We start from the raw sequence: 19,759 nt of genomic DNA on the forward strand, positions 1-19,759 counted from the left end.
GCTCGCAGTCGGGCTGTGACCTACTTGTGCCTGCAGGAGCATTTTCCTACTCTGCTGTGTGCAAGCAGTGCCGGAAACTCCTGGTGCTCCACGTGACGCTGTATTCCCTATTTCTAGGCTGTAGACCTTCAGGCGGGCTTTCTTGATGTAGGGGGTTTCTCCTGTGTCAGAGCTTCAGCTGGGAGGGAGTGTGGGGGCTGTAGAACTCCACTGTGAGAGAAGAGCTTCTTCTGGTTCATGGACGCTGAGGACCTGGGATGTGTCTAGTTTGGAGAGATGGAGGCTGAGAGGCGACCTCGTTGCTCTCTACAGCTTCCGCGGAGGGAAAATGGAGAGGGAGCTGCTGATCCCTTCTTCCCGGCAGCCAATAGCAGAAGGCTCAAAGCTGCATCCATCCCTCAGGGGAGCTTTGGACTTGACAAGAGGAAAGTTTTCTTTCCCAAGAGGGTGGTCAAACAGGGTGGAACAGGGCTCCCGGAGCCCAGGTGGGCGATGCCCCATGCCTGTCAGTGTTGAAGAGGCATTTGGACGATGCCCTTAATACCATGTTTCAACTTTTGGCCAGCCCCGAAGTGGTCAGGCCTTTGGACTAGATGATGACTGTAGGTCCCTTCCAGCTGAAGTCTTCTCTCCTCTCCTTCTGTTCCTACCTCCTCCTTTCCCTAGCAGTAGCAGACGCTGAGGAAATTTCGGATGTCGTTGCTTCCCATCCCTGCACTAACAGAAGGCATTGAATAACCTGAAGCGTGCCCCATCTTCGGCACCTGCTCCGTCACCTTGTGGCAAGGAGGCACGTAGCTTCTGATGCGGGTGAGAGCCCTAGGCCCCCTTGCAACATCTGGGCATCCCACTTCTTAGAGCTACTGCCCCTGGCTCTGCAGGGCATGATGATGGTGAGCTCTGCAGTGCTCCTCAAGAAGGACTTCCCTTGGTCCTGCCACTGCTACCCAGTGGAAAAGGATTTCCAGGCATCAGATGAGTTTGGGAAGTGGCCCTGCCAGGAGATTGTCTTGCAGTGGAGAACCTCCCGTAGCTTCATCCAAGGTCTTCCTCCCTCAGCCGCTGCCCTGGGATTCCGCCAGCCAGCTCCCCAAGTGCTTCGTCTGGGATGTGTTTGGGCTGCCCCCGGGCCAGCTCTGGCAGTGGACACGGGGGGCTGCTCCTTTTTATCCGGCCCGGGGCATTGTGACCTCAGCGTTGCCGGGTGCTGGCATTGTGACATGGGGGTGACAGAGCCCCCGTGTGCAGCCCCGCCCACCGCCCCTGCGCCCAGCGCCCTTTGGAAGAAGCCTTTGGGGTGCTGGGGGGCCCCGGATCAGTCCCCGTGCCTACGAGATAGGGGACTAATCAACCTAATCGTGTCCCTTTTTGGCAAAAATACAGTGCGGATTTGTTGCCGGTCCAGCCTTCCTTCCAGTAGCGATACTGCCCGTGACCACCTCCCGTTCGATTCCACGAAGGTGCCTTGTGTCTGGCACCTGGGGCAATCTCTCGCTCTGTTTTGACTTTCTCTTCCTTAGACAGCTCCTCCCTCAGTGGGTGTTTTGGCACCGATGGGTTTGGGGACCCAGCAGGTTTTCTCTCCTTGGCTGTTTAACACTGGGACCTTCCTACCCGTGCCCTCTGACCGTGGCTTCCACAGCGAAGTGTTGGCTCTGGGCCAGTTTGCAAAACAGCCCTTCTCGTGCAGCTCTGCACAGTATGTGATGGGGAGAAGGTAATAGTGCAATCTTTTTCACGCATGCCGTCCAGTGACGCATTTTGTTTACAACCATGATAGGGCTTGTAAACCACCATTGCGCTCTCTCTAGATCGTGCTTTGGAGGGCTTGCTTTTGCTGGAAGTAGCCGCTAATGACTGGATAGTTAAGAAACCGTCTGCCCTGGACAGACACAGAGAGTTTTCTAATGGACACAATGTTGCTATCTTGCTGCTTTTCCTGCGAATTGCAGGTGGCATCTTGAATAAAAAGGTGAAGCTTGATTGCGTTGGGTTTAGTGTGACTTGTGCAGGAGCGAGGCTGATGAGAAGAGGCCCGTGTGTGCGTGCGATCCCACCCGTCTCTGTGCCGGCAGGTTGGGCAGTCCCCCTCATGGCCACCTTTTCACTCTGTGCCTTGTCCACTGTTAGTGCACGAGAGGAGGCAAGAGCCAAGAGGTGCCAAAGCTGGGGAAGTTTTCTGAGGTGAGGTGGCTGCGTGTAGGAGAGAGCCCTGGCAGAGCTCCCAGCTGGGCTGGACCCTTGGAGAACCCGGAATCCCCGGCAGCTCAGCCGCATCTCGCGGCGCTCAGGGACCCGGCTGCTGCGGGCACGTCTGCTGCCTCCTGGAACATCTCCTTTTCCTCAGTGCAAAGAGGAGAAAGCAACCGTTCCTCCAGGGAGCCTGCACTTGGTATGGTGAGCAAGCACAGCAGGGCCGTGGATGTAGCCACAAGTGCTGTTGACAATCCCTAAGCGAGCACCTATTTCAAAGGCACGGAAGGAAGTGTTTGGAAGTCTACTTCTGCCAGGGTCCTGGGGGTGCTCCTAGGCCTCAGCGGCTGGGACCGGCCTCCCCTGGGACCCCCACCCACAGCCACCGTCTCCTGCCAAGGGCCCAGCTCAACATGGGGCCTTGGGTCCCTGCCTGAGCCATGGTGTAGGTGTGTGTGCCCGTCTGCGCCCTGCAGAGAGCTGCTCTCCTGGATGGAGCCCTCAGGGCTCGGTCAGGGCTTGCCCTGCAGAAGTCCAGGCTCCCAAGAGAGCAGAACTTTTCTGTTCTGTTTGCTCACCATGAATCGAGCAACGATGAGACTACTGTTTCCCAGAAATGCCAGGGGGGTTTTGGCTCCAAGAAGACTTTCAAGGACGCAAAACACAAAGAAAAAAAGTGGGACCAGGGTTTTGTTTCTTTAATGTAGTTTTATTTTGTTGTTCATTTTTGTTTGATGGTAGGTAGGCTGACGGTTGCAGGTTGGCTGCTTGGTTTAGGCGGGGTTGTTTAGGCTGGTCGGTTGAGGTTTGGTTGAGGGTGGTTTTGGTTGGTTTTAGATTGTATTTGGTTGGTTTGGATGTGAGAGCAATTTGTCTGCGACCCGTGTCACCCCATTGATCGGCCAGGGTTGATTGGGCTGATCTGGCCGGCTAGGCAGGTGTCCCCTTCCTCCCTCCCTGCTCCCTGCGTGTCCTTCCCGAAGCTAGGTGGTCAGTCCAAGAGGATGAGCTTCCCAGTTGGAGGAGTACCATTCATGGGTCAAGAGTATAGAGCAGCTGCACTCCCCTTCTAGAAGCTCCAAAGAAGCTCAAGGTGCATTTGTAGGAGAACCTGGCTGGGGTAGCGGAGCTTGCAAGACTGCAGACACATCCAAGTGAGGCACTGCATGAGGTCAGGCGGGGTTTGGGTTGGTTGGGTGTTTTTGGTCATGTAGGCTTTTTGGGGTGTTTTAGCTTGTTTGTTGAAGTGTTGGCTGGTTGAGACTGGTTTTTAGCTTAGTTGTTTTAGGTTGGGTTTTGTGGTTCTATTTCGGCTTAGGTGATTTGCTTTAGGTCATTTTGTTCAGGTTGCTTATGTTGTTTGGTTTCCTATTTTGGGGGTTGGTTTAAGTTGTTTAGTCTAGGTGGTTATTTTAGCTTGGTTGTTTCAGGCGGTTTTAGGCTTTATGAGGTGGTTTTGAAGTTGTTTGAGATTGTTGCTTTAGGTTGATTAAGGTGGGTCTGTTTAGATGTCTTCAGCTTGTTTAGATCAGGGTTGCCGAAGGGTGTTTGAGGAACGCTGATTTATGTAGTTTGAGGTTGTTTTCGGTAGGATTTTTTAGGTCATTTGTTTTAGGTAGGTTTGTTTGAGGGTGTTGAGGTTGCTTTATTTGGTTTGGTTCAGGTTGGTTGAGGTAATTTGTTGTAGATGGTTTCAGGTGCTTTTTAGGTTGTTGTTGGCTGATTGTTTGACGTTTTTGAAGGCAGATTGAGATTGGTTTAGGTTCTCGAAGGTTGGTTGTTTTCAGCTGTTTAAGGTTGGCTTAGGTTAGTTGTTCTATGCTGGTTTAGGTAGGCTGTCCTAGCTAAGGTTCGGGCCACCTCGTGGAGCAGCAGGCACCCAGCCCAAATGGCCCAAAGAAGCCGCGGCAAGTGGGCCATGCTCAGTGCTGCAGAGGAAGGCAAAAAACCCCCAGAGACACTTGGTGTCCCACATGGGGGGAAAAAAAAGCCTTCCTCCCCCCAGCTGCAGGGCACGAGAGGCCATCTTCCTGGTGCTTGAGCAGCAGGTAGGAAGCGAGCCAAAAGGGCCCAGAGGAGCTCTGAAAAGTGGTCATGCTCAGTGCTGCAGAGGAAGGCAAAAAACCCCCGGGGACCAGTGCCAATCTGCCCCGGGAGAAAAAATTCCTTCCTGACCCCAGTGCTGGCGATCGGCTGTTCCCTGAGCATGTGAGCCAGACCGGGCTCCTTGTCCCACAAGCTGCTCACGCCTCCCAGGAGCTGCGCAAGCCCTATCCTCCCTTGAGCTGGAGCCATCTCGGGGACTTCCCAGAGTGCCCAAATGCCTCCGACCTGATGGACCTTGGGGGCGAGAATCCTTCCTGTGCCTGGTGGGACACCAGTGGGTGCTCCAAAGCACTGCAACCCCTTGCAAGCCCTCTGTATCCTATTTCTGATGGCTCCTGAGCCTGTCTGCGCATGGGATGAAGATGGTGAGCTCTGCAGTGCTCTTCAAGAAGGCATTCCCTTTGTCTTGTCCCACTGCTATGCACCTGAAGAGGCTTGCCTGCCAGCCAGCCAGCCCGTCAGCCATCACATAAGCTTGGAAGGTGGCCCTGGCAGTCCCTGTGCCATTCCTTCCCAATGCAGCAAGTGATACGTGATGCTACGCTGTCGTTGATGGTGAGGTTGTCTGCTTGGGAAGAAGTCTTGAATGGTTTTGTGCTGTTGGCCCTATCTTTGCTTGCACTCGATGGCTCTTTTCCTCCTTTGGCTTTCATCCTTGATATCTTGCTTGAGGGTCATGCCAGCCCTCTCAGGCTTGGTCTTGCTCCTTGCAGCTGTTGTCTTCTTCTGTAGGCCCTCCGTGATCCTAACCAACTACGTAGTCTTGGTTTGCTTTCATCCCAGCTGGACTTGATCTTTCCTGAAGCCGAGGAATGAGAAATGTCCGTAGTCGTCCAGGCGAGTTCTCAGCGGGGCTTTGCACCAGGCTTGCCTTTCCTCTGGCAATGCCTTGGTTGACACACCAGAATGCATTTGCCTGTATCACATGTGTGGCTCGCAGTCGGGCTGTGACCTACTTGTGCCTGCAGGAGCATTTTCCTACTCTGCTGTGTGCAAGCAGTGCCGGAAACTCCTGGTGCTCCACGTGACGCTGTATTCCCTATTTCTAGGCTGTAGACCTTCAGGCGGGCTTTCTTGATGTAGGGGGTTTCTCCTGTGTCAGAGCTTCAGCTGGGAGGGAGTGTGGGGGCTGTAGAACTCCACTGTGAGAGAAGAGCTTCTTCTGGTTCATGGACGCTGAGGACCTGGGATGTGTCTAGTTTGGAGAGATGGAGGCTGAGAGGCGACCTCGTTGCTCTCTACAGCTTCCGCGGAGGGAAAATGGAGAGGGAGCTGCTGATCCCTTCTTCCCGGCAGCCAATAGCAGAAGGCTCAAAGCTGCATCCATCCCTCAGGGGAGCTTTGGACTTGACAAGAGGAAAGTTTTCTTTCCCAAGAGGGTGGTCAAACAGGGTGGAACAGGGCTCCCGGAGCCCAGGTGGGCGATGCCCCATGCCTGTCAGTGTTGAAGAGGCATTTGGACGATGCCCTTAATACCATGTTTCAACTTTTGGCCAGCCCCGAAGTGGTCAGGCCTTTGGACTAGATGATGACTGTAGGTCCCTTTCAGCTGAAGTCTTCTCTCCTCTCCTTCTGTTCCTACCTCCTCCTTTCCCTAGCAGTAGCAGACGCTGAGGAAATTTCGGATGTCGTTGCTTCCCATCCCTGCACTAACAGAAGGCATTGAATAACCTGAAGCGTGCCCCATCTTCGGCACTTGCTCCGTCACCTTGTGGCAAGGAGGCACGTAGCTTCTGATGCGGGTGAGAGCCCTAGGCCCCCTTGCAACAGCTGGGCATCCCACTTCTTAGAGCTAGTGCCCCTGGCTCTGCAGGGCATGATGATGGTGAGCTCTGCAGTGCTCCTCAAGAAGGACTTCCCTTGGTCCTGCCACTGCTACCCAGTGGAAAAGGATTTCCAGGCATCAGATGAGTTTGGGAAGTGGCCCTGCCAGGAGATTGTCTTGCAGTGGAGAACCTCCCGTAGCTTCATCCAAGGTCTTCCTCCCTCAGCCGCTGCCCTGGGATTCCGCCAGCCAGCTCCCCAAGTGCTTCGTCTGGGATGTGTTTGGGCTGCTCCCGGGCCAGCTCTGGCGGTGGACACGGGGGGCTGCTCCTTTTTATCCGGCCCGGGGCATTGTGACCTCAGCGTTGCCGGGTGCTGGCATTGTGACATGCGGGTGACAGAGCCCCCGTGTGCAGCCCCGCCCACCGCCCCTGCGCCCAGCGCCCTTTGGAAGAAGCCTTTGGGGTGCTGGGGGGCCCTGGATCAGTCCCCGTGCCTACGAGATAGGGGACTAATCAACCTAATCGTGTCCCTTTTTGGCAAAAATACAGTGCGGATTTGTTGCCGGTCCAGCCTTCCTTCCAGTAGCGATACTGCCCGTGACCAGCTCCCGTTCGATTCCACGAAGGTGCCTTGTGTCTGGCACCTGGGGCAATGTCTCGCTCTGTTTTGACTTTCTCTTCCTTAGACAGCTCCCGCCTCAGGGGGTGTTTTGGCACCGATGGGTTTGGGGACCCAGCAGGTTTTCTCTCCTTGGCTGTTTAACACTGGGACCTTCCTACCCGTGCCCTCTGACCGTGGCTTCCACAGCGAAGTGTTGGCTCTGGGCCAGTTTGCAAATCAGCCCTTCTCGTGCAGCTCTGGACAGTATGTGATGGGGAGAAGGTAATAGTGCAATCTTTTTCACGCATGCCGTCCAGTGACGCATTTTGTTTACAACCATGATAGGGCTTGTAAACCACCATTGCGCTCTCTCTAGATCGTGCTTTGGAAGGCTTGCTTTTGCTGGAAGTAGCCGCTAATGACTGGATAGTTAAGAAACCGTCTGCCCTGGACAGACACAGAGAGTTTTCTAATGGACACAATGTTGCTATCTTGCTGCTTTTCCTGCGAATTGCAGGTGGCATCTTGAATAAAAAGGTGAAGCTTGATTGCGTTGGGTTTAGTGTGACTTGTGCAGGAGCGAGGCTGATGAGAAGAGGCCCGTGTGTGCGTGCGATCCCACCCGTCTCTGTGCCGGCAGGTTGGGCAGTCCCCCTCATGGCCACCTTTTCACTCTGTGCCTTGTCCACTGTTAGTGCACGAGAGGAGGCAAGAGCCAAGAGGTGCCAAAGCTGGGGAAGATTTCTGAGGTGAGGTGGCTGCGTGTAGGAGAGAGCCCTGGCAGAGCTCCCAGCTGGGCTGGACCCTTGGAGAACCCGGAATCCCCGGCAGCTCAGCCGCATCTCGCGGCGCTCAGGGACCCGGCTGCTGCGGGCACGTCTGCTGCCTCCTGGAACATCTCCTTTTCCTCAGTGCAAAGAGGAGAAAGCAACCGTTCCTCCAGGGAGCCTGCACTTGGTATGGTGAGCAAGCACAGCAGGGCCGTGGATGTAGCCACAAGTGCTGTTGACAATCCCTAAGCGAGCACCTATTTCAAAGGCACGGAAGGAAGTGTTTGGAAGTCTACTTCTGCCAGGGTCCTGGGGGTGCTCCTAGGCCTCAGCGGCTGGGACCGGCCTCCCCTGGGACCCCCACCCACAGCCACCGTCTCCTGCCAAGGGCCCAGCTCAACATGGGGCCTTGGGTCCCTGCCTGAGCCATGGTGTAGGTGTGTGTGCCCGTCTGCGCCCTGCAGAGAGCTGCTCTCCTGGATGGAGCCCTCAGGGCTCGGTCAGGGCTTGCCCTGCAGAAGTCCAGGCTCCCAAGAGAGCAGAACTTTTCTGTTCTGTTTGCTCACCATGAATCGAGCAACGATGAGACTACTGTTTCCCAGAAATGCCAGGGGGGTTTTGGCTCCAAGAAGACGTTCAAGGACGCAAAACACAAAGAAAAAAAATAAGTGGGAACAGGGTTTTGTTTCTTTAATGTAGTTTTATTTTGTTGTTCATTTTTGTTTGATGGTAGGTAGGCTGACAGTTGCAGGTTGGCTGCTTGGTTTAGGCGGGGTTGTTTAGGCTGGTCGGTTGAGGTTTGGTTGAGGGTGGTTTTGGTTGGTTTTGGATTGTATTTGGTTGGTTTGGATGTGAGAGCAATCTGTCTGCGACCCGTGTCACCCCATTGATCGGCCAGGGTTGATTGGGCTGATCTGGCCGGCTAGGCAGGTGTCCCCTTCCTCCCTTTCTGCTCCCTGCGTGTCCTTCCCGAAGCTAGGTGGTCAGTCCAAGAGGATGAGCTTCCCAGTTGGAGGAGTACCATTCATGGGTCAAGAGTATAGAGCAGCTGCACTCCCCTTCTAGAAGCTCCAAAGAAGCTCAAGGTGCATTTGTAGGAGAACCTGGCTGGGGTAGCGGAGCTTGCAAGACTGCAGACACATCCAAGTGAGGCACTGCATGAGGTCAGGCGGGGTTTGGGTTGGTTGGGTGTTTTTGGTCATGTAGGCTTTTTGGGGTGTTTTAGCTTGTTTGTTGAAGTGTTGGCTGGTTGAGACTGGTTTTTAGCTTAGTTGTTTTAGGTTGGGTTTTGTGGTTCTATTTCGGCTTAGGTGATTTGCTTTAGGTCATTTTGTTCAGGTTGCTTATGTTGTTTGGTTTCCTATTTTGGGGGTTGGTTTAAGTTGTTTAGTCTAGGTGGTTATTTTAGCTTGGTTGTTTCAGGCGGTTTTAGGCTTTATGAGGTGGTTTTGAAGTTGTTTGAGATTGTTGCTTTAGGTTGATTAAGGTGGGTCTGTTTAGATGTCTTCAGCTTGTTTAGATCAGGGTTGCCGAAGGGTGTTTGAGGAACGCTGATTTATGTAGTTTGAGGTTGTTTTCGGTAGGATTTTTTAGGTCATTTGTTTTAGGTAGGTTTGTTTGAGGGTGTTGAGGTTGCTTTATTTGGTTTGGTTCAGGTTGGTTGAGGTAATTTGTTGTAGATGGTTTCAGGTGCTTTTTAGGTTGTTGTTGGCTGATTGTTTGACGTTTTTGAAGGCAGATTGAGATTGGTTTAGGTTCTCGAAGGTTGGTTGTTTTCAGCTGTTTAAGGTTGGCTTAGGTTAGTTGTTCTATGCTGGTTTAGGTAGGCTGTCCTAGCTAAGGTTCGGGCCACCTCGTGGAGCAGCAGGCACCCAGCCCAAATGGCCCAAAGAAGCCGCGGCAAGTGGGCCATGCTCAGTGCTGCAGAGGAAGGCAAAAAACCCCCAGAGACACTTGGTGTCCCACATGGGGGGAAAAAAAAGCCTTCCTCCCCCCAGCTGCAGGGCACGAGAGGCCATCTTCCTGGTGCTTGAGCAGCAGGTAGGAAGCGAGCCAAAAGGGCCCAGAGGAGCTCTGAAAAGTGGTCATGCTCAGTGCTGCAGAGGAAGGCAAAAAACCCCCGGGGACCAGTGCCAATCTGCCCCGGGAGAAAAAATTCCTTCCTGACCCCAGTGCTGGCGATCGGCTGTTCCCTGAGCATGTGAGCCAGACCGGGCTCCTTGTCCCACAAGCTGCTCACGCCTCCCAGGAGCTGCGCAAGCCCTATCCTCCCTTGAGCTGGAGCCATCTCGGGGACTTCCCAGAGTGCCCAAATGCCTCCGACCTGATGGACCTTGGGGGCGAGAATCCTTCCTGTGCCTGGTGGGACACCAGTGGGTGCTCCAAAGCACTGCAACCCCTTGCAAGCCCTCTGTATCCTATTTCTGATGGCTCCTGAGCCTGTCTGTGCATGGGATGAAGATGGTGAGCTCTGCAGTGCTCTTCAAGAAGGCATTCCCTTTGTCTTGTCCCACTGCTATGCACCTGAAGAGGCTTGCCAGCCAGCCAGCCAGCCCGTCAGCCATCACATAAGCTTGGAAGGTGGCCCTGGCAGTCCCTGTGCCATTCCTTCCCAATGCAGCAAGTGATACGTGATGCTACGCTGTCGCTGATGGTGAGGTTGTCTGCTTGGGAAGAAGTCTTGAATGGTTTTGTGCTGTTGGCCCTATCTTTGCTTGCACTCGATGGCTCTTTTCCTCCTTTGGCTTTCATCCTTGATATCTTGCTTGAGGGTCATGCCAGCCCTCTCAGGCTTGGTCTTGCTCCTTGCAGCTGTTGTCTTCTTCTGTAGGCCCTCCGTGATCCTAACCAACTACGTAGTCTTGGTTTGCTTTCATCCCAGCTGGACTTGATCTTTCCTGAAGCCGAGGAATGAGAAATGTCCGTAGTCGTCCAGGCGAGTTCTCAGCGGGGCTTTGCACCAGGCTTGCCTTTCCTCTGGCAATGCCTTGTCTGACACACCAGAATGCATTTGCCTGTATCACATGTGTGGCTCGCAGTCGGGCTGTGACCTACTTGTGCCTGCAGGAGCATTTTCCTACTCTGCTGTGTGCAAGCAGTGCCGGAAACTCCTGGTGCTCCACGTGACGCTGTATTCCCTATTTCTAGGCTGTAGACCTTCAGGCGGGCTTTCTAGATGTAGGGGGTTTCTCCTGTGTCAGAGCTTCAGCTGGGAGGGAGTGTGGGGGCTGTAGAACTCCACTGTGAGAGAAGAGCTTCTTCTGGTTCATGGACGCTGAGGACCTGGGATGTGTCTAGTTTGGAGAGATGGAGGCTGAGAGGCGACCTCGTTGCTCTCTACAGCTTCCGCGGAGGGAAAATGGAGAGGGAGCTGCTGATCCCTTCTTCCCGGCAGCCAATAGCAGAAGGCTCAAAGCTGCATCCATCCCTCAGGGGAGCTTTGGACTTGACAAGAGGAAAGTTTTCTTTCCCAAGAGGGTGGTCAAACAGGGTGGAACAGGGCTCCCGGAGCCCAGGTGGGCGATGCCCCATGCCTGTCAGTGTTGAAGAGGCATTTGGACGATGCCCTTAATACCATGTTTCAGCTTTTGGCCAGCCCCGAAGTGGTCAGGCCTTTGGACTAGATGATGACTGTAGGTCCCTTCCAGCTGAAGTCTTCTCTCCTCTCCTTCTGTTCCTACCTCCTCCTTTCCCTAGCAGTAGCAGACGCTGAGGAAATTTCGGATGTCGTTGCTTCCCATCCCTGCACTAACAGAAGGCATTGAATAACCTGAAGCGTGCCCCATCTTCGGCACTTGCTCCGTCACCTTGTGGCAAGGAGGCACGTAGCTTCTGATGCGGGTGAGAGCCCTAGGCCCCCTTGCAACAGCTGGGCATCCCACTTCTTAGAGCTAGTGCCCCTGGCTCTGCAGGGCATGATGATGGTGAGCTCTGCAGTGCTCCTCAAGAAGGACTTCCCTTGGTCCTGCCACTGCTACCCAGTGGAAAAGGATTTCCAGGCATCAGATGAGTTTGGGAAGTGGCCCTGCCAGGAGATTGTCTTGCAGTGGAGAACCTCCCGTAGCTTCATCCAAGGTCTTCCTCCCTCAGCCGCTGCCCTGGGATTCCGCCAGCCAGCTCCCCAAGTGCTTCGTCTGGGATGTGTTTGGGCTGCCCCCGGGCCAGCTCTGGCGGTGGACACGGGGGGCTGCTCCTTTTTATCCGGCCCAGGGCATTGTGACCTCAGCATTGCCGGGTGCTGGCATTGTGACATGGGGGTGACAGAGCCCCCGTGTGCAGCCCCGCCCGCCGCCCCTGCGCCCAGCGCCCTTTGGAAGAAGCCTTTGGGGTGCTGGGGGGCCCCGGATCAGTCCCCGTGCCTACGAGATAGGGGACTAATCAACCTAATCGTGTCCCTTTTTGGCAAAAATACAGTGCGGATTTGTTGCCGGTCCAGCCTTCCTTCCAGTAGCGATACTGCCCGTGACCAGCTCCCGTTCGATTCCACGAAGGTGCCTTGTGTCTGGCACCTGGGGCAATGTCTCGCTCTGTTTTGACTTTCTCTTCCTTAGACAGCTCCCGCCTCAGTGGGTGTTTTGGCACCGATGGGTTTGGGGACCCAGCAGGTTTTCTCTCCTTGGCTGTTTAACACTGGGACCTTCCTACCCGTGCCCTCTGACCGTGGCTTCCACAGCGAAGTGTTGGCTCTGGGCCAGTTTGCAAATCAGCCCTTCTCGTGCAGCTCTGCACAGTATGTGATGGGGAGAAGGTAATAGTGCAATCTTTTTCACGCATGCCGTCCAGTGACGCATTTTGTTTACAACCATGATAGGGCTTGTAAACCACCATTGCGCTCTCTCTAGATCGTGCTTTGGAAGGCTTGCTTTTGCTGGAAGTAGCCGCTAATGACTGGATAGTTAAGAAACCGTCTGCCCTGGACAGACACAGAGAGTTTTCTAATGGACACAATGTTGCTATCTTGCTGCTTTTCCTGTGGCGAATTGCAGGTGGCATCTTGAATAAAAAGGTGAAGCTTGATTGCGTTGGGTTTAGTGTGACTTGTGCAGGAGCGAGGCTGATGAGAAGAGGCCCGTGTGTGCGTGCGATCCCACCCGTCTCTGTGCCGGCAGGTTGGGCAGTCCCCCTCATGGCCACCTTTTCACTCTGTGCCTTGTCCACTGTTAGTGCACGAGAGGAGGCAAGAGCCAAGAGGTGCCAAAGCTGGGGAAGTTTTCTGAGGTGAGGTGGCTGCGTGTAGGAGAGAGCCCTGGCAGAGCTCCCATCTGGGCTGGACCTTGGAGAACCCGCAGTCCCCGGCAGCTCAGCCGCATCTCGCGGCGCTCAGGGACCCGGCTGCTGCGGGCACGTCTGCTGCCTCCTGGAACATCTCCTTTTCCTCAGTGCAAAGAGGAGAAAGCAACCGTTCCTCCAGGGAGCCTGCACTTGGTATGGTGAGCAAGCACAGCAGGGCCGTGGATGTAGCCACAAGTGCTGTTGACAATCCCTAAGCGAGCACCTATTTCAAAGGCACGGAAGGAAGTGTTTGGAAGTCTACTTCTGCCAGGGTCCTGGGGGTGCTCCTAGGCCTCAGCGGCTGGGACCGGCCTCCCCTGGGACCCCCACCCACAGCCACCGTCTCCTGCCAAGGGCCCAGCTCAACATGGGGCCTTGGGTCCCTGCCTGAGCCATGGTGTAGGTGTGTGTGCCCGTCTGCGCCCTGCAGAGAGCTGCTCTCCTGGATGGAGCCCTCAGGGCTCGGTCAGGGCTTGCCCTGCAGAAGTCCAGGCTCCCAAGAGAGCAGAACTTTTCTGTTCTGTTTGCTCACCATGAATCGAGCAACGATGAGACTACTGTTTCCCAGAAATGCCAGGGGGGTTTTGGCTCCAAGAAGACTTTCAAGGACGCAAAACACAAAGAAAAAAAGTGGGACCAGGGTTTTGTTTCTTTAATGTAGTTTTATTTTGTTGTTCATTTTTGTTTGATGGTAGGTAGGCTGACGGTTGCAGGTTGGCTGCTTGGTTTAGGCGGGGTTGTTTAGGCTGGTCGGTTGAGGTTTGGTTGAGGGTGGTTTTGGTTGGTTTTGGATTGTATTTGGTTGGTTTGGATGTGAGAGCAATCTGTCTGCGACCCGTGTCACCCCATTGATCGGCCAGGGTTGATTGGGCTGATCTGGCCGGCTAGGCAGGTGTCCCCTTCCTCCCTTTCTGCTCCCTGCGTGTCCTTCCCGAAGCTAGGTGGTCAGTCCAAGAGGATGAGCTTCCCAGTTGGAGGAGTACCATTCATGGGTCAAGAGTATAGAGCAGCTGCACTCCCCTTCTAGAAGCTCCAAAGAAGCTCAAGGTGCATTTGTAGGAGAACCTGGCTGGGGTAGCGGAGCTTGCAAGACTGCAGACACATCCAAGTGAGGCACTGCATGAGGTCAGGCGGGGTTTGGGTTGGTTGGGTGTTTTTGGTCATGTAGGCTTTTTGGGGTGTTTTAGCTTGTTTGTTGAAGTGTTGGCTGGTTGAGACTGGTTTTTAGCTTAGTTGTTTTAGGTTGGGTTTTGTGGTTCTATTTCGGCTTAGGTGATTTGCTTTAGGTCATTTTGTTCAGGTTGCTTATGTTGTTTGGTTTCCTATTTTGGGGGTTGGTTTAAGTTGTTTAGTCTAGGTGGTTATTTTAGCTTGGTTGTTTCAGGCGGTTTTAGGCTTTATGAGGTGGTTTTGAAGTTGTTTGAGATTGTTGCTTTAGGTTGATTAAGGTGGGTCTGTTTAGATGTCTTCAGCTTGTTTAGATCAGGGTTGCCGAAGGGTGTTTGAGGAACGCTGATTTATGTAGTTTGAGGTTGTTTTCGGTAGGATTTTTTAGGTCATTTGTTTTAGGTAGGTTTGTTTGAGGGTGTTGAGGTTGCTTTATTTGGTTTGGTTCAGGTTGGTTGAGGTAATTTGTTGTAGATGGTTTCAGGTGCTTTTTAGGTTGTTGTTGGCTGATTGTTTGACGTTTTTGAAGGCAGATTGAGATTGGTTTAGGTTCTCGAAGGTTGGTTGTTTTCAGCTGTTTAAGGTTGGCTTAGGTTAGTTGTTCTATGCTGGTTTAGGTAGGCTGTCCTAGCTAAGGTTCGGGCCACCTCGTGGAGCAGCAGGCACCCAGCCCAAATGGCCCAAAGAAGCCGCGGCAAGTGGGCCATGCTCAGTGCTGCAGAGGAAGGCAAAAAACCCCCAGAGACACTTGGTGTCCCACATGGGGGGAAAAAAAAGCCTTCCTCCCCCCAGCTGCAGGGCACGAGAGGCCATCTTCCTGGTGCTTGAGCAGCAGGTAGGAAGCGAGCCAAAAGGGCCCAGAGGAGCTCTGAAAAGTGGTCATGCTCAGTGCTGCAGAGGAAGGCAAAAAACCCCCGGGGACCAGTGCCAATCTGCCCCGGGAGAAAAAATTCCTTCCTGACCCCAGTGCTGGCGATCGGCTGTTCCCTGAGCATGTGAGCCAGACCGGGCTCCTTGTCCCACAAACTGCTCACGCCTCCCAGGAGCTGCACAAGCCCTATCCTCCCTTGAGCTGGAGCCATCTCGGGGACTTCCCAGAGTGCCCAAATGCCTCCGACCTGATGGACCTTGGGGGCGAGAATCCTTCCTGTGCCTGGTGGGACACCAGTGGGTGCTCCAAAGCACTGCAACCCCTTGCAAGCCCTCTGTATCCTATTTCTGATGGCTCCTGAGCCTGTCTGCGCATGGGATGAAGATGGTGAGCTCTGCAGTGCTCTTCAAGAAGGCATTCCCTTTGTCTTGTCCCACTGCTATGCACCTGAAGAGGCTTGCCAGCCAGCCAGCCAGCCCGCCAGCCATCACATAAGCTTGGAAGGTGGCCCTGGCAGTCTCTGTGCCATTCCTTCCCAATGCAGCAAGTGATACGTGATGCTACGCTGTCGTTGATGGTGAGGTTGTCTGCTTGGGAAGAAGTCTTGAATGGTTTTGTGCTGTTGGCCCTATCTTTGCTTGCACTCGATGGCTCTTTTCCTCCTTTGGCTTTCATCCTTGATATCTTGCTTGAGGGTCATGCCAGCCCTCTCAGGCTTGGTCTTGCTCCTTGCAGCTGTTGTCTTCTTCTGTAGGCCCTCCGTGATCCTAACCAACTACGTAGTCTTGGTTTGCTTTCATCCCAGCTGGACTTGATCTTTCCTGAAGCCGAGGAATGAGAAATGTCCGTAGTCGTCCAGGCGAGTTCTCAGCGGGGCTTTGCACCAGGCTTGCCTTTCCTCTGGCAATGCCTTGTCTGACACACCAGAATGCATTTGCCTGTATCACATTTGTGGCTCGCAGTCGCGCTGTGACCTACTTGTGCCTGCAGGAGCATTTTCCTACTCTGCTGTGTGCAAGCAGTGCCGGAAACTCCTGGTGCTCCACGTGACGCTGTATTCCCTATTTCTAGGCTGTAGACCTTCAGGCGGGCTTTCTAGATGTAGGGGGTTTCTTCTGTGTCAGAGCTTCAGCTGGGAGGGAGTGTGGGGGCTGTAGAACTCCACTGTGAGAGAAGAGCTTCTTCTGGTTCATGGATGCTGAGGACCTGGGATGTGTCTAGTTTGGAGAGATGGAGGCTGAGAGGCGACCTCGTTGCTCTCTACAGCTTCCGCGGAGGGAAAATGGAGAGGGAATGCTGATCCCTTCTTCCCGGCAGCCAATAGCAGAAGGCTCAAAGCTGCATCCATCCCTCAGGGGAGCTTTGGACTTGACAAGAGGAAAGTTTTCTTTCCCAAGAGGGTGGTCAAACAGGGTGGAACAGGGCTCCCGGAGCCCAGGTGGGCGATGCCCCATGCCTGTCAGTGTTGAAGAGGCATTTGGACGATGCCCTTAATACCATGTTTCAACTTTTGGCCAGCCCCGAAGTGGTCAGGCCTTTGGACTAGGTGATGACTGTAGGTCCCTTCCAGCTGAAGTCTTCTCTCCTCTCCTTCTGTTCCTACCTCCTCCTTTCCCTAGCAGTAGCAGACGCTGAGGAAATTTCGGATGTCGTTGCTTCCCATCCCTGCACTAACAGAAGGCATTGAATAACCTGAAGCGTGCCCCATCTTCGGCACTTGCTCCGTCACCTTGTGGCAAGGAGGCACGTAGCTTCTGATGCGGGTGAGAGCCCTAGGCCCCCTTGCAACAGCTGGGCATCCCACTTCTTAGAGCTAGTGCCCCTGGCTCTGCAGGGCATGATGATGGTGAGCTCTGCAGTGCTCCTCAAGAAGGACTTCCCTTGGTCCTGCCACTGCTACCCAGTGGAAAAGGATTTCCAGGCATCAGATGAGTTTGGGAAGTGGCCCTGCCAGGAGATTGTCTTGCAGTGGAGAACCTCCCATAGCTTCATCCAAGGTCTTCCTCCCTCAGCCGCTGCCCTGGGATTCCGCCAGCCAGCTCCCCAAGTGCTTCGTCTGGGATGTGTTTGGGCTGCCCCCGGGCCAGCTCTGGCAGTGGACACGGGGGGCTGCTCCTTTTTATCCTGCCCGGGGCATTGTGACCTCAGCGTTGCCGGGTGCTGGCATTGTGACATGGGGGTGACAGAGCCCCCGTGTGCAGCCCCGCCCACCGCCCCTGTGCCCAGCGCCCTTTGGAAGAAGCCTTTGGGGTGCTGGGGGGCCCCGGATCAGTCCCCGTGCCTACGAGATAGGGGACTAATCAACCTAATCGTGTCCCTTTTTGGCAAAAATACAGTGCGGATTTGTTGCCGGTCCAGCCTTCCTTCCAGTAGCGATACTGCCCGTGACCAGCTCCCGTTCGATTCCACGAAGGTGCCTTGTGTCTGGCACCTGGGGCAATGTCTCGCTCTGTTTTGACTTTCTCTTCCTTAGACAGCTCCCACCTCAGTGGGTGTTTTGGCACCGATGGGTTTGGGGACCCAGCGGGTTTTCTCTCCTTGGCTGTTTAACACTGGGACCTTCCTACCGTGGCTTCCACAGCGAAGTGTTGGCTCTGGGCCAGTTTGCAAATCAGCCCTTCTCGTGCAGCTCTGGACAGTATGTGATGGGGAGAAGGTAATAGTGCAATCTTTTTCACGCATGCCGTCCAGTGACGCATTTTGTTTCCAACCATGATAGGGCTTGTAAACCACCATTGCGCTCTCTCTAGATCGTGCTTTGGAAGGCTTGCTTTTGCTGGAAGTAGCCGCTAATGACTGGATAGTTAAGAAACCGTCTGCCCTGGACAGACACAGAGAGTTTTCTAATGGACACAATGTTGCTATCTTGCTGCTTTTCCTGTGGCGAATTGCAGGTGGCATCTTGAATAAAAAGGTGAAGCTTGATTGCGTTGGGTTTAGTGTGACTTGTGCAGGAGCGAGGCTGATGAGAAGAGGCCCGTGTGTGTGTGCGATCCCACCTGTCTCTGTGCCGGCAGGTTGGGCAGTCCCCCTCATGGCCACCTTTTCACTCTGTGCCTTGTCCACTGTTAGTGCACGAGAGGAGGCAAGAGCCAAGAGGTGCCAAAGCTGGGGAAGTTTTCTGAGGTGAGGTGGCTGCGTGTAGGAGAGAGCCCTGGCAGAGCTCCCATCTGGGCTGGACCTTGGAGAACCCGCAGTCCCCGGCAGCTCAGCCGCATCTCGCGGCGCTCAGGGACCCGGCTGCTGCGGGCACGTCTGCTGCCTCCTGGAACATCTCCTTTTCCTCAGTGCAAAGAGGAGAAAGCAACCGTTCCTCCAGGGAGCCTGCACTTGGTATGGTGAGCAAGCACAGCAGGGCCGTGGATGTAGCCACAAGTGCTGTTGACAATCCCTAAGCGAGCACCTATTTCAAAGGCACGGAAGGAAGTGTTTGGAAGTCTACTTCTGCCAGGGTCCTGGGGGTGCTCCTAGGCCTCAGCGGCTGGGACCGGCCTCCCCTGGGACCCCCACCCACAGCCACCGTCTCCTGCCAAGGGCCCAGCTCAACATGGGGCCTTGGGTCCCTGCCTGAGCCATGGTGTAGGTGTGTGTGCCCGTCTGCGCCCTGCAGAGAGCTGCTCTCCTGGATGGAGCCCTCAGGGCTCGGTCAGGGCTTGCCCTGCAGAAGTCCAGGCTCCCAAGAGAGCAGAACTTTTCTGTTCTGTTTGCTCACCATGAATCGAGCAACGATGAGACTACTGTTTCCCAGAAATGCCAGGGGGGTTTTGGCTCCAAGAAGACTTTCAAGGACGCAAAACACAAAGAAAAAAAGTGGGACCAGGGTTTTGTTTCTTTAATGTAGTTTTATTTTGTTGTTCATTTTTGTTTGATGGTAGGTAGGCTGACGGTTGCAGGTTGGCTGCTTGGTTTAGGCGGGGTTGTTTAGGCTGGTCGGTTGAGGTTTGGTTGAGGGTGGTTTTGGTTGGTTTTAGATTGTATTTGGTTGGTTTGGATGTGAGAGCAATTTGTCTGCGACCCGTGTCACCCCATTGATCGGCCAGGGTTGATTGGGCTGATCTGGCCGGCTAGGCAGGTGTCCCCTTCCTCCCTTTCTGCTCCCTGCGTGTCCTTCCCGAAGCTAGGTGGTCAGTCCAAGAGGATGAGCTTCCCAGTTGGAGGAGTACCATTCATGGGTCAAGAGTATAGAGCAGCTGCACTCCCCTTCTAGAAGCTCCAAAGAAGCTCAAGGTGCATTTGTAGGAGAACCTGGCTGGGGTAGCGGAGCTTGCAAGACTGCAGACACATCCAAGTGAGGCACTGCATGAGGTCAGGCGGGGTTTGGGTTGGTTGGGTGTTTTTGGTCATGTAGGCTTTTTGGGGTGTTTTAGCTTGTTTGTTGAAGTGTTGGCTGGTTGAGACTGGTTTTTAGCTTGGTTGTTTTAGGTTGGGTTTTGTGGTTCTATTTCGGCTTAGGTGATTTGCTTTAGGTCATTTTGTTCAGGTTGCTTATGTTGTTTGGTTTCCTATTTTGGGGGTTGGTTTAAGTTGTTTAGTCTAGGTGGTTATTTTAGCTTGGTTGTTTCAGGCGGTTTTAGGCTTTATGAGGTGGTTTTGAAGTTGTTTGAGATTGTTGCTTTAGGTTGATTAAGGTGGGTCTGTTTAGATGTCTTCAGCTTGTTTAGATCAGGGTTGCCGAAGGGTGTTTGAGGAACGCTGATTTATGTAGTTTGAGGTTGTTTTCGGTAGGATTTTTTAGGTCATTTGTTTTAGGTAGGTTTGTTTGAGGGTGTTGAGGTTGCTTTATTTGGTTTGGTTCAGGTTGGTTGAGGTAATTTGTTGTAGATGGTTTCAGGTGCTTTTTAGGTTGTTGTTGGCTGATTGTTTGACGTTTTTGAAGGCAGATTGAGATTGGTTTAGGTTCTCGAAGGTTGGTTGTTTTCAGCTGTTTAAGGTTGGCTTAGGTTAGTTGTTCTATGCTGGTTTAGGTAGGCTGTCCTAGCTAAGGTTCGGGCCACCTCGTGGAGCAGCAGGCACC

This window comes from Streptopelia decaocto (genome assembly GCF_964273445.1).
Source record: "Streptopelia decaocto genome assembly, contig: HAP1_SCAFFOLD_45, whole genome shotgun sequence".
Classification (NCBI taxonomy): domain Eukaryota; kingdom Metazoa; phylum Chordata; class Aves; order Columbiformes; family Columbidae; genus Streptopelia; species Streptopelia decaocto.